Here is a 2,291-nt window from a genome sequence, read left to right on the forward strand (position 1 = left end):
ATCTCCTCATCCAGCCAACACTCTAGATTGAACTGGCTTCTCAAGATTCTTCCACCTGGGAATAATTTTCAGTTCAATTGAACTTGGCAGGACTCTGAACTTCAAATTCTAGCATTGGAGTGGCCACAAGGCTAGGTCTTGGGGTTGAGAAGTGAATGAAGTTAGCTAAAGATGTTTATCTAATAATGTCCGATGCTCTGATCGATTAGAATTCATATTTCCTTTTCATTTCCTCTCCTTTCTCATTTTCCTTCCCAAACCAGGTTTTACACCTTGCAGTGTGTTAGGAAGTGGTTGTTGGATTTGTGGATTTAAAAAAGTGATTCTAGAAAACAGGGAGGAAAGAAGGGCAATGGGGTTAGCTGTGGCCACCTCCTTTTAAGCCTTGAAGCTCCAGTGGGAATCAGTCATAATTCCTTGTCATTTTAGGTTACATTATTTTTGAATTAAAAAAAAAAGAGGGGGAGGTAAACGAACACATTTAGGAACAGAATAGCTGCTGTTACTGGTTAATACTTTTCCCATGGAGTTATTTTTTGTCTTTGTTAGAAAGGAACGTCCTAGTGAATGAAGCCTGGCTGCTTCTCTTTAATACTACAGAAAAATATTTTTCATGCTTATTCTTATACTGGCAAATTTAGTTGGTAAGATAAGGAATATATTTTCAAGTTTCAGTTGTATTACTCGCTATTCCAGTTATTCCACTTGCTCTGGTTTCACAATTAAAGAAATATTGAAATGATGCACAGATAAGACAAGAGTGCGGCCTGACCCTGACATGAAATTCTGTAATGAACTTCAAGTGTTTCTAGAGTAAAATATACTCTTCCATTCCAGAACCGTTAGTGCAACTCTTAATTCAACCAGGGAACGGAAGGTTTATACACATTTCTTTGACCAACTCATAAAGATGGGAGTACATGAGATCATTCAGACACCTTTAACACCAACTTGGGACTTTGTAACTGTTGCAAGTATCAGTCAAATTCTGAGCACCACGATTTGAGAACTGGAAATCTTGGAGAGAGTTTAAAGTGCCACAGTGATTATTAATAACCCTGACAAGTTGTAGAAATGGGCAGATAATTACAGGATGAACTCAATAGACAGATATACAGAGTAATTTAGAGGAAGTAAACTGCTATAAGTGAGAAGACTTGGCTTTGTGGGAAAAGGTGGGAATCAGTAAACCACAAGTGAAACATGAATTAGCCATATAGTACAGTTGCTTTATTATTTAAAAACCAAAACTTTGTAGAGTACATTAACAGAGACTGTATTCAAGAGAAAGGCAGTCATCCCTTAGTCATTTAAACAATTATTTATTAAGCACTTATGTACTAGTTGATACTTCTGGGTGCTGAAATAAAATAAGGAAAAAATCAAGATCTGTACCTTCACGAAGCTCACTAAAGTGTGGTAAATGATACAGCAACTACCTTCAATAGTCTTTAGTTTGTATTCTGCAGCCAACTACATACAGCAAATACTAAAAGCTACTTGAGGTAGGGAATCCATCCTATTTTTACCTGTTGGATCCCATTCCGTGCCTAGCACACCAGCTTGTAAGCAATCAACATGGATTAAGGGGTAAAAACAGGCCCTTAAAGAGCTAAAATTTAAACAAGTAATCACTTGTCTGATCATCAAATATGTCGTTCGAAATTCTCAGTTTTTTCTTCAAAGCGCAGTAAACAAATATTTGTGCACCTATTACTTGCAAAACAGTTCTTAACACAATGCTTTGTGTGTAAAAGGAACGACGGGAATGGATTAAAGTTGCGCATCGTGATAAATGGCGTGAATATCCTGAGCGGGTGGACAGCCCTTCTTCCGTGAGTTTTTTCTTTTTTTTTTCTTTTCTTTTCTAGTCACCAAGACAGCACGCGTGTGCAGAAGCTGCAGCGGTGGGACGCAGTGCTAAGTCTGGGGGCGCAGACAGCAGCTCGCCCGTCGCGAGCTCGCCTGGGCAGCTCGGCGGGCGCGGCGAAACAGCTCCCACGTCCGCCTTCCACCGACTCCTCGGTCTCAGAGCGGACGAGGCGTCCCCCCAGAGGAAAGACTGGGCGCCGCAGACGCCCCTTGGAGAAGTCCCCGGCCACTCGCCCCACCTCGGGGTCCTGTTCCCCTAACCCTTCGGGCGGGCGCTCCAGAGAGGCCCGTGGGACGCGATTTGAAACGGGTCGTGCCCAGCCCAGCCCGCATCTACTCGCCCGGCCACAGCCCAGCCACAGCTTAGGGACTTTGAGGCGCCCGCGCCCCTTTGTCGCGGTATCTCTCGCCCAAGCAGG

The sequence above is a fragment of the Mandrillus leucophaeus genome, unplaced genomic scaffold, assembly GCF_000951045.1.
Source record: "Mandrillus leucophaeus isolate KB7577 unplaced genomic scaffold, Mleu.le_1.0 Scaffold880, whole genome shotgun sequence".
NCBI lineage: Eukaryota > Metazoa > Chordata > Mammalia > Primates > Cercopithecidae > Mandrillus > Mandrillus leucophaeus.